Source organism: Myodes glareolus, chromosome 10 (genome assembly GCF_982192425.1).
Source record: "Myodes glareolus chromosome 10, mMyoGla1.1, whole genome shotgun sequence".
Taxonomy (NCBI): domain Eukaryota; kingdom Metazoa; phylum Chordata; class Mammalia; order Rodentia; family Cricetidae; genus Myodes; species Myodes glareolus.
In genome coordinates, this window is record NC_142035.1 from 59,015,687 (window position 1) to 59,027,560 (window position 11,874).

An 11,874-nucleotide genomic window follows, 5' to 3' on the forward strand; every position below is an offset into this window, starting at 1 on the left:
TTTGATGGAGTTGAAGAATAGATAGTAATAATATAGTTTTCCTTAGTTATAATAAAAGATAAAATCAATATAACTGTAATTCTTGCTTGATAACTGTCTTATGTTATTTTATTATGTTAAAGTTAAAACCTTTCTTTTTATTTAAACAGAAAAAGGGCAGTGATGTGGGATTTCCCTCTGTATGCTGTGATTATCATTGATAAATAAAGGAACTGCTTTGGGCCTATAGCAGAGATATAGGGAAACAGAGCTAGGTGGGGAAAGCTTAGCTGAATGCTGGAAGAAAGGAGGGAGTCAGAGAGATGCCGTGTAGCCCCCTGGAGACAGATGCCAGTACTTTACCAGGTAAGCCACAGCCTCGTGGCAATACATAGATTAGTAGAAATGAGTTAGATTAATATGTAAATGTTAGTCAATAAGAAGTTAGAGCTAATGGGCCAAGCAGTGATTTAATTGATACAGTTTCTGTGTGCTTATTTTGGGACTGAGCAGCAGGAACCAACCAGCAGCCTCCTCCAACAGAACTGCCATGTGGGTGCTAAGAATTAAAGCTACGTCTTCTGGAAGCCTCCACTGTTCTTTGTTGCTAAGTCATCTCTCCAGCCCCCATTATTCACCTTTAAAAGAAAATAAATTTGCAAGGCATTGGTAAAACATGTCTTTAATATCAACACTCTGGAGGAAGAGATAGGATGAATTTGAGATCAGCTTGGAGTGTACAGTAAATTCGGGGCTGTAGATCAGTGGTGGAAGAGTGCTTCACCAGCATGCGTGAATATTCAGGTTTAATCCCCAATAGCAACAACAATTTTTTTAAAAAAAATTCACCAAACATCAAATAGAGCATGCATTAGCAATGACCTATGAAGTAGAAGATGGCTCAGCAGATAAGGGCCCTTGCTTCCAAGCCTGGAAGACCTAAGTTCAATTTCTGGAATTCATTGATGGGAAAAAAGAACCCTCCTGCAAACTGTCTCTACATCACATGACTATATGTGTACCAAACATGTGAATAAACACACATACACACACACACAATAATAAGAATAAATTATTTAGAATAAAAGAGTTTGGGCCATGGAAATATGTGTAAAAGCACATGCCACACATACACTTGGGTGCACACACATTCACATAAAATAAGTGTAATCAAATAGATTAATTTGAGGCCATTCTGGTGTGGTGGCTTGAAAGAAAATGGCCGTATTTGAAAATTCGGTCCCTGACTGGTGGCTATTTGGGGAGGATTATCAAGTATAGCCTTGTTGGAGGAGATGTATCACTGGACATGGGCTTGAGTTCTCCCTGCCGGTGCAATAAGATATAAGTTTTCCATTGCTGCTCCAGCTGTCTGCCTCCACACCCCATCAACATAGACTCTGACACTCTGGAACCACAACACCAACTAAACTCTTTCTTTTTAGTTTTATTTTTGTAGCCTTGGGACCTGTCCTGGAACTCTGTAGACCAGGCTGGCCTTGAATTCATAGAGATTTGCCTGACTCTTCCTCCCAAGTGCTGGGATTAAAGATGTGTGCCACCACTCCCTGGCCTGTATGGCTCACTAGTATGGGTGTTTTGCCCTCTGATCTTCAGGCAAGCTTTATTTATTAAAACACAAATAATATACCACTATACTCAACAATATTGAAAGCTTGGTACAGTGCTACAGGTCAGTACTCCTAGTATTTGGGAGACTTAAGAATTTCTATGAGTCTGAGGCTAGTGAGTCCAGCCTGGGCTATAGTGTAAAAACCTATCTTATAAGCAAATGTAAATAAATAAAATCATAAAAAAACAATAATGAATCTTCTGGTCCATTAAGATGAATTCACAACACATATATCTAACAAAAGATAAAAATCCAAAATAAATATATTTTTTAAAAATCCTGACTCAATAAAGCAAATCAAGTCCCATCTTTTTATTTTGAAGGAACAGTAAAGTCTTGCATAATATGGGTTGGTCAGAGGTCTAATATGTAGCTAAGGATGACATTGAACTTCTCATTCCCCTACTCCCATCTCCTGAGCACTGGGATTATGCCATCACATTTGGTTGCCTGGGATCCAACTCAGGACTTTGTGTGTTGTAGGCATGGATTCTACCAACCAAGCCACACTTCTAGCCCCAACATTTTTTACATAAGCAAAAGACTTAAACTGATGTTTCTTTTAAAAGACATACAGATGGCTAGTGATCACATGAAAGCATTCATAATGCTACTGATTGTCAGGGAAAAAGAAAACCACAATAAAATACCACTTCACATCCTCCAGAATGTCTAAAATTAAAAAAGACTGACAAGTGCTGACTAGGATTTGGGATAACTGAAACTCTGCTTCTAAGAGTACAGAATACTTTGGAAAAATAGTGGGGTAATTTTTTATGAAGCTTAAGGTCTGCAGACTCTTTTGTTGCCATCAGAAAGTCGACCTTGTTTTATTAGTGTTCCCTTTCTCATTCTCAGGATTTCACTCTACATTCCAAAGGAATAAACCTTCACTAAGAGAGTCTGACCTGCCATGGGATGATGCTCTTGTACACTGTAGAGATTTGTCACTTGTATTGGTTTAATAAAATGCTGATTGCCCCTGTACTACCAGTCAGGTAGTACAGGGGCAACCAGACTAAGAGAATTCTGGAAAGAGGAGAGGCAGAGGGTCAGTCACCAGCCAGACACAGAGGAAACAAGATAAAAATGCCTTGCTGAGAAAAGGTACCAAGCCAAGGTTGCTAAACATAGATAAGAATTATAGGTTATTTAAGTTCTAATTGCTACTTAGTATTAAGCCTGAGCTAAAAGGCTAAACAGTTTATAATTAATGTAAGCCTATGTGTATTTATTTGGAATTGAATGACTGCAGGACCAGTCAGGACAGAAACTTCTGTCTACACTGACCTCGGGTCCATTTCCAAACACTAACTAGAGGCTGGAGAACAGCTCAGCTGCAGAGTGTTCAAGTACTTTGGGTGAATGGGTAAGGCTCTCGCTTTGATCCCTGCTCTGAAAACAAACAAGACACCAAACTGTTTGTTTCAACCTCAACCTTCTGGGAATTCTTCTTTGCCCTAACATAGTTCTCATGTAAACATCCCCTACTGCTCAGAGATTCAAAAGGGCTGGAAAGTTGGCTCAGACGTTAAGAACATTTGTTGCTCTTACAATGGACCAAGATTAGTTCCCAGCACACACATGCTTGAATATTGTAAACAGCATTAAATAAAGTCAACCATAAGTCAAGAGGTGAGCAAGCAACCAGTTGCCAGGAAGTGAACATAAGATTATTAACAAAAAACAGATTATATGAAGGGTTCAGGACAGAAAGAGAGAGAGATGCACAGGAAGTTGAAGGGAGGGACTCTCAGTGTGAGGAGTTGGTTTTGAGACAGTGTAGGAATTGGCAGAAAGGAGGCTTCTTGGACATCAGCTGAGGAGGAAGGTCATCTGGGTGTCTTCTCTGCCTCGCTGAATTAGCAGGCTTTCACCCCAGCATCTGGCTCCCAAGTCTTTATTACTAAAATCGAATGGTTTTGTTAAAGAGCTGGAGAGATGGCTCAGAGGTTAGGAGAACTGACTGCTGTTTCCAGAGGTCCTGAGTTCAATTTCCATCAACCACATGATGACTTACACCCATCTATAATGAGATCTGGTGACTAGAACACTATATACATAATAAATAATTTTTTTAAAAAAGATTGTGTTTGGGGCTGGAGAGATGGCTCAGAGGTTAAGAGCATTGCCTGCTCTTCCAGAGGTCCTGAGTTCAATTCCCAGCAACCACATGGTGGCTCACAACCATCTGTAATGGGGTCTGGTGCCCTCTTCTGGCCTGCAGGCATACACATAGACAGAATATTGTATACATAATAAATAAATAAATATTTAAAAAAAAAAAAAAAAAAAGATTGTGTTTAAAACCATGGGTAAAGGAGCCTGATGCCAACCCTGATCACCTAAGTTTGCTCCCTGGAACATGCATGGTGGAAGGTGAGAACCTACAGACTTACATAAACACTCATCTTTATGGCATGATCCTGTGTACATGTTCACACACACACACACACACACACACACACACACCAAATGCACTCAAATAAAGAACAAAAAGCAACAGCATTTTTTAAAGTGAATTTGGAGGTAATGGCAGGAGGATCCCCAAAAGCTGCAGGATAGCCTGGTCTACATAGTGAGTTCAATGTCAGATGTTCTACAGAGTGAGTTCCAGACCAGTCAGGGTTACATAGTGAGACCCTGTCTCAAACATTTAAAAAATACTGTGGGGCCAGCAAGATGAATCAATCAATAAAACCACTTTGGAAGGAGAGAAGAGACTCTGGTCCCCACACAATTGCCATGGTAGGCACATGCACAAACATGCATAAACACATTTGCACATGCACACACAGACACATTTGCACATGCATACAGACACACACAGTCACATTTGCACATGTACATGCATACACAGACACAGACACATTTGTGCATGCACATGTGTACACAGACACATATAGACACATTTGCACATGCATACACAGACACATTTGCACATGCATGCACAGACACACACAGACACATTTCTCTATGCACATGAATGCACAGACACACACACACAGACACATTCATTCCATTTTTCTTTTTTTGGTTTTTCCAGACAGGGCTTCTCAGTGTAGCCCAGGTTGTCCTGGAACTTACTATGTAGACCAGGCTGGCCTCGAACTCACAGAGATATGCCTGCCTCTGCATGTGCTGGGATTAAAGGCTTTGCCACCACACTTGGTACCTTAATTACTTTTTAAAGTTAGTTTATTATTAGAAGACTAGACAGATGCCTCAGCCATTACGAGCATATAGTACTGTTGCAGAAGACTGGGGTTCAGTTCCCAGAACCCACGTGACTGCTCACAACCATTATAACTCCAGCTCCAAGGGGTTTGGTCTCTGAGGGCACCAGCACCCACATGCACACACACCCCTACACACATATACACATAATTCATAATGAAGTAAATCTTTTTGCTGTTGTTTGGCTTCATTTTCTTTATTTGTTGTTAAGTTTGTTTTTATTTTTTGTTTTTGCTTTTTTACTTTGTTTTTTGATTTTGTTTAGTTTTGAGACAGGGTTTCTTTTTGTAGCCCTAGCTGTCCTGGCACTCTCTCTGTAAACCAGACTGTCCTTGAACTCAAAGAGATCCACCTGCCTCTATCTCCCGAGTACCAGTTATAAAATAAATCTTTTTATTCTCAAGTTTTTTTTAAAGGGCTAGAGAGTTGGAGAGACAGGTCAGCAGTTAATAGCGCTGACTGCCCTCTCAAAAACCCAAGTTCAGTCCAGAGCACCAGCGACAGGCAACTCACAGTGCCTTCAGCTCAAAGAGAATCAGACATTTCTGGCCTCAGCGAGCAGTCACTCACATGCACGTACCAACTCTGCACACAAATAATTAAAAACAAAATAAAGTCGGGTGGTGGTGGTGCACGCCTTTAATCCCAGCACTCAGGAGGCAGAGGCAGGCGGATCTCTGTGAGTTTGAGGCCAACCTCATCTACAAGCTAGTTCCAGGACAGCTAGGACTGTAACACACAAAAACAAACAAACAAGTGTGAGCCAAAAATTAATATAATCACCAAGCATGGTGGCACTCACCTTTAATTCTAGAATTTGGAAGGTAGAGACAGGGAGATGTCCATGAGTTCAAGGCCAGCCTAGTCTATGTAGTGAGTTCCAGGACAGCCATGACTATGTAAAAAGACTCTGCTTCCAAAAAAAAAGAAAAGGAAAGGAAAGGAAAGGAAAAAGAAAAGAAAAGAAAAAAGAAAAGAAAAAAAAAAACAAAGACACAGTTTTGCCTAAGAACATAAACCCAAACCGGTTCAGGCTGGATCTGCCTTTCTAGTCTTTACCAGATAAGTGGGAATAGACACTGATAGAACTTTCTAAATTTGATTGTTACTAGGGCCAGAATTTATACTATTGTTCAGAGATTACACTACGTGTAGCCCAATGAAGATGGAGCTTCTAGAGGGTTCTGGGGTTGTTAGGTGAGTTATTTGGAGAGGAGTGTGTGTGCATACTAAGGTCAGGGACCTAGGCTGCCAAGTGCATTACTACAAAAGGTGGGTTACATACAGCCAAAACCAGACAGGGTCCCAGATTAAACTCTCTCCTATGCTTATCTGACTCATACTGACCTGAACTGTGATTCTCAGCACTCATAGAGTTGAGCATGTTTCCAAGACCCCAGTGCAAAACATGCAGATCCCAGGGGTTGGATAACCAGCTAGTCTGGCCAAAACTGGTAAGCTCTAGGCTCAGTGAGAGACCTCGTCTCAAAAATTAAGATGGAGAGCCAGGCATGGCAATGCAGGCATTTAGGCTCAGCCCTTGGGAGACAGGTGGATCTCTGTGAGTTTAAGGCCAGCTAAGTCTACATAGTGAGTTTCAGTCCAGCTGGAGCTACTTAGTGAGACCTTGTCTCAAAAAAAAAAAAAAAAAGAAAGAAAGAAAGAAATGAGAAAGATACCCAATATTAACAACTGTTCTCCAAAGGCATGCAGGCCCCACTCCCCACCACTACCACACACACACACACACACTACTTTTCCATTCATCTACAACTTTATCCCACCAACCATTTGAATTTTTACTAAGTCTACGATGGCATTGACCAGAAGGATACACTAGAAATTGCTAAGCATGGTGGCAAAAACCTGTGACACTTGAAAGGCTGAGGCAGACAGATTGGAAGTTGGAGTAACATAATAAGAACCTATCTCAAAATAAATAAAGAAAAGAAAACAAAAACAGCCAGCAGAAATGGCACCATATCAGTTTTAGGTCGTGTGTGTGTGTGTGTGTGTGTGTGTGTGTGTGTGTGTGTATGTGTGTGTTCACACACACTGGTAAACAGGAGTTTGCACACAATTCGACCCTCCTGCTTCTACTTCCCAACTGCTGAGATTCCAGTTGTGAGCCACCATGTCTGATTGTTTTCAGCCCTGAGAATCAAACCCAGGACATCAGGCATTCCACCTGGAGTGCACTCTACCGATTAAGCCCCATCCCTAATCTGGGATTACCGAAATATGATAATAGATGTTGGTGGGAGCCTGAGAAAAGAGTCCAGATCAACCCTGGAAAGGTAAGAAGGGACTTTCAAAGGTCTATATATTTTGATCAGACTAACAGTTATGAGAATGTCTGCCATATCAAACTCTTGAACTGAGACTTAAAATGTATATGTTGTGTACTTTGGTACTTTTGGGCATTCTTGTCATTTAGGCAGTAGATGGCAAGCCGCTGTGGTTTGCAATCTCATCAGCAAAGTCGGTGTGTATTCCAAGTCCAGCATTTGGTTTCAGCCCCAATATGGCTATAACACAGTGGTTGTCATATATCTTCAGGGTCTTCCTGCATAATTTTAATTTCTTGCTCAGGAAGAGTGGCTATCAGTTTGAACTGGGTGCGTGGTTGGACTCTCGTGCCTTCTCCGTCGAGCTATTGCGGTCTTCATGACTATTATTGGTAGTCACACTGGCTAGGTAGGGTCAGGGATCTCCAGGCAGCTAGTCATAGATCTTTTGTGAAAAACAAAGATCAAAAAGCATGATGACAGCCCACTATTAGGTAGAGAATAAAGACCAGCCAGGCTCCATAACGGTGTGATAAACTCTACAAAATCACCAGTCCCTACTTCCCATTGAAACTAAGCAGAACGGTTTTCAGCTTCACAGGGCCCAGGCTTCAGGAGGGTGCCCTCTTCCTGGTAGTTGCCCATCTCAGGCTGCTGAAGTCTCAGTCATCGCCACGCCCACCTTTACCACCTCTGTGCTGAGTCTTAGTCACCATCTCCTCCCACTCCAAGAACTCTTTGTGAATATTCTTATTATAACGCTTACCACACATCGATTTTTAAGTTTTTGTTTACAGATTTCTCTTTGCCACTGACTTCCTTCAGGAAAGAAAACTTCTGATTCATCTTCCTATCACTACCAAGCACTGGGCGGGGAGTAGATTCTTGGTAAACAGAAAGTGGGTTGCAATGAATTAAGCAGGCTCACTTTGATTTTTCTCACCATTTTGTGGTAAATAGTCCTCTTCCTTTGGTAGTCTCTACAAACTCAAGGCTATAACCATTTCCCCCTCTGCAGATATCTGCAAAAACTATACAACACCAGAAACAAGTTATGGACCTGAGGATGTCTCTCAGTGATGCTTGCCTAGCATGCCCAAGGCCCTGGATTCAATCTTAACACTCACCCCCCTGTCTCAGTGATTGTTCTATTGCTGTGAAGAGTCTCCATAATCGAGGCAACTCTTATGAAAGACAGCATTTGGGTGGGCTTGCTTATAGTCTCAGAAGTTCAGTCTATTTACACCATGGTGGGGTACATGGTAGCCTACAGGCAAACGCTAGAACAGTGACTAAAAGCTCCATCCTGATCCTGAGAGCTCCAAGTTCACCCACAGTGACAGACTTCAAACAAGGTCACACTTCCTAATTCTTCTTATCCTTTCAAATAGTGCCGTTCTTATTCAAACTACTACATGCAACTCCCTGGCTCCCATAAGTTTATAGTTATATCACAATGTAAAAAACAAAGCACATTTAATTCAACTTCAAAAGTCCTCATAATCTATCACAGTCTCAACACTATTTAAAAGTTCAAAGTTCAAAGCCTCTTCTGAGACTCATGCACTCTCTTAACTGTAAAGCCCTGTAAAATCAAAATCAAAAAACATATCATATACTTCAATGTACAATGTCACATAATATACATTATCATTCCCAAAGGGAGGAGAAGGGACATAATGAAGAAATACTAACCCAAAACCAGAAAGGCAAACTCCAAACTCTGCACCTCCATGTCTGATGTTAAAGGGATCTTCAGGTCTCCAGTTCCCTTCACCTTTGTTGGCTGCAACACACTTCTCTCTCTCGGGCTGGTTCCATGCCTGGTCTGCCGCTCTCCTTGGCAGGTATCCCATGACTCTGGCATGTCTGACATCTTGGGTCTCCAATGAAATCTAAGTGTGTCCTTCACAGCTTCACACATGGCCTCCATGCAAGGACGCCCTTGACACACTCAGCAACTTTTCTTAGCTGAAGAGAAAGATAGTCAACAGCCCCTTTCTTGTATCCTTGACCCTAAAGCCAGAACCATGTGGCTAAAGCTGCAAAGTTCTGCGGCTTGCTGAGGCTGTAACCTGGCCCCCGTGTTCAATAGCAGTTTCATCCGCTTTCTGGTGTCGGTGATTTCCTTTTCTGCTTAGGCTTTTCCTTAATCCTTTTTTAATTTAGAAACTTAGCTGGGTAGGATCTTGTTCTGCCACTTTAGCCACTTAGCATCGGGCTTTTCGTTAAGATTTTTTTTAAAATATTTATTTATTTATTATGTATACAACATTCTATCTGTGTGTATGCCTGCAGGCCAGAAGAGGGCGCCAGACCTCATTACAGATGGTTGTGAGCCACCATGTGGTTGCCGGGAATTGAACTCAGGACCTTTGGAAGAGCAGGCAATGCTCTTAACCACTGAGCCATCTCTCCAGCCCTTCCTTAAGATTTTTAAAATTTATTTATGTTTATGCACATTGATATATTGCCATGGGTATCAGGTCCCCTGGAAGTGGAATTAAAGATAGTTATGAGCTGCCATGTGGGGGCTGGGAATTGAACTCAGGTCCTCTGTAAGAACAACCGGTGCCCTTAACCACTGAGCCATCGCTCCAGCCCCCTTTCCTTAAGCTTTTCATCTTCCTGAGCACAGGTCTTAGCTACATTACACTTTCTGGTACTCCTTTTTCCTCAAACTGTGCATTTTGCTGTTTTTCTTGCTCTGTTTGCCCTTTTTATTGTAGATCTGCATAAGAGTGACCACTAAAAACCACACAACACAGTCAACATTAGACTGTCTTGCAATCTCCTTTGCCAAAATCCTCCATCCAATTCAGTTTAGCTTCAGACAAATTTTTAGGACAAGGGCAGAAAACAGCTATATTCTTTGATAAAATATCACAAGAATAATTTAGGTCCTTAACCCTAACCATAACCCTAATCTAAGAATATCACATAGAGGCCACTTACTAATAGTCTTTCCCTCTGAAACTTCTTGAGCTGGGTCCACAATGTTTCAACACTACTGTCCTTGCTTCTCCTAGGTTGACCCATTAAGCCCCACTTAAAGCGTTTGACCATTTTTCAGTCCAAAGTCCCCAAATCTTCCATATTCCTCCAACACACATCATGGTGAGGCCTGTTGAAGCAATCCCGACGCCTGGTACCAACTTCTGTCTTAGTCACTATTCTTTTGCTGTAGAGACACCATGATCAAGGCATCGCTCATGAAAGAAAGCATTTACTTAGGGGCTTGTTTACAGTTTCAGGGATTTCGTCCACATTCTCATGGTGGGGAGCATGGCAGCATGCAGGCAGGAGCTGAAGTAGAGGTTGAGAGTTACATCTTGATCTGCAAGTAGAGAAACAGAGAGCTTGGGCCTGGTATTTGCTTTTGAAACATCAAAGACCACCCTAATGACACCCTTCCTCCAACAAAGCCACACCTACTAATCCTTCTAATACTTTCAATAGTGCCACTTCCTGGTGACCATGCATTCAAATAATGAGCCTATGGGGGTGATTCTTATTCAAACCACCACACCCCTAAAAGTTCTATAATACTAATATATGTTTATTGAGTATTAAAGACACAGTACCAGAGCCTGAACATGAGAACCAGGACTTGAGAATTTGGAGAATACTGAATACAGGATGTAGGAAAGAGTAAAGGACTCAAATGTCTCCATGAAACCGCCCCCCCCTCCCCGGCCCTAAAGAACAGACGTGTCGTCAAATGGTGAAGTCTAAAGGAGAAAAACAGTAAATTGTCTTATCTGGATAAAGAACGGCGTGTGGCATGCTTGATGAATATGCACAAAGACCAAATTCAATCCTTAACTAAGCAAAATCACAGTTCATTGAAATGCTCTAACGAACTATGCATTCCAGGCTGGAGAGGTGGCCCAGCAGTTAAAACACTGGCTGCGTAAGAGTACAGAGGCAGAGCAACAGTTGCCCATCAACCTGGCTCCGTATCACACCAGAGAGTGACAAGAAAGCGATGGAGGCTGGGAAGGCACTGGACAAAGAAATCCTTACAGCAGAGAATAGACCACAACACTGACTACCAGGAAACAAGTGAGGAGATCAGAAACCAGCACCCAGGAGACTGAGGTGAGCTGATCTCTGTAAATCTCAGGTTATCCTGGTCTACACAGAGAAACCTGTCTTAAAAAAAAAAAAAAAGTCAGAAATCAAGAAAAGTTCTTGTGGTGGTGTGAAAGAAAATGACCCCCATTTTCTTTCTCTTGACACTATCAGGAGGTGTGGCCTTGTTGGAGTAGGTGTGACCTTATTAGAGGAAGTGTGTCACTGTGGAGGCAGGCTTTGAGGATTCACACATGCTCAGGATACCTCCAGAGTGACAATCCACTCCTTGTTGCCGTCTAATAAAGATGTAGCTAGTACCATGTCTGCCTGCACACTGCCATACTCCCTACTCTGTTGATAATGGGCCTAATGTCTGAACTGTAAGCCACCACCTAAATGAAATGTTGCCATGGTTATGGTGTCTTTTCACAGTAATAGAAACCCTAACTTCAGCCAGGCAGTGGTGAAGCACACCTTTAATCCCAGCACTTGGGAGGCAGAGGCAGGTGGATCTCTTCGAGTTCAAGGCCAGCCTGGTCTACAGACCAAGTTCCAGGGCAGCCAGGGTTACACAGAGATACCCTATCTCAAAAAAACAACAACAACAAAAAAAAACACCTAACTTCCTAGACAGTCCTTTGGACAAGTGTGTAATTCTAA